The sequence below is a fragment of the Myotis brandtii genome, unplaced genomic scaffold (genome assembly GCF_000412655.1).
Source record: "Myotis brandtii unplaced genomic scaffold, ASM41265v1 scaffold159, whole genome shotgun sequence".
NCBI lineage: Eukaryota > Metazoa > Chordata > Mammalia > Chiroptera > Vespertilionidae > Myotis > Myotis brandtii.
In genome coordinates, this window is record NW_005355799.1 from 442,618 (window position 1) to 443,563 (window position 946).

The following is a 946-nucleotide window of genomic DNA, read 5'->3' on the forward strand; positions in this document are numbered from 1 at the left end:
GGTCATCTTATAACCACATGGGGGCAGCCATCTTGTGCGAGGGTGTGATGGTCAATTTGCATATTATCTCTTTATTATATAGGATGTATACAGTGGATTTTAAGTATTGTAATATTATCAGTTTGGGGTAAATTTTAGATTTTTATATATGATACTATTGTGATGTTTTATCATATCCCTATAAATTAACTAAACAATGATGTTGTTATTCCTTAGTTGACTCACTATTCAATTAATTTATTGGAATTTAAAACCTTTTATTCATTAATTTGTCTCATCTATGTTTGGTATTTACTCAGGAAAATTGGCTTCTGAGAGTTGTGTTGTGAGATATAGAGAAAGAAGAAGGCTATAAGTTATCTGCTCTAATCTCATAATCAACATTATTTACTTTTTGGGTAGCCACACAAGACTAATATCATACTTTCTTTTATTTATAGCAATTTTTATTATAAACTACATCACTTGTTTATATTAATAAATTCTATCTGTATAGTAGTAGGAATACTTCCTTATATTATACCAAAATATTGCCAAAATTTAATGTGGATGATATGGAAGAATAAAAGGCATAGACTGGCAATTGTTTAGATTATGCATGTACTGTTAAAAATTATGTATTTTTTTCTAGTTAAATTAAGGGTTTACCCAATAATATTTTTCACTTACTATCATCATAAGATCCTTGTGTTTTATTCACTTAACAAATATGCCAAAATAAGTTATCTATTCTTTATTCTATACAAGAACAAGAGATCATTCTATACAAGAGAACAAAAGGTATATATATATATATATACACACACACACACACTAGGGGCCCGGTATACAAAGATTCATGCACTGGGGGATGGGGGGTTGGAGGGAGGGGATCCCTCAGCCCAACCTGCACCCTCTCCAATCTGGGAGCCCTCAGGGGAGCCCTCTCCAATCCAGGAGTTTCTGT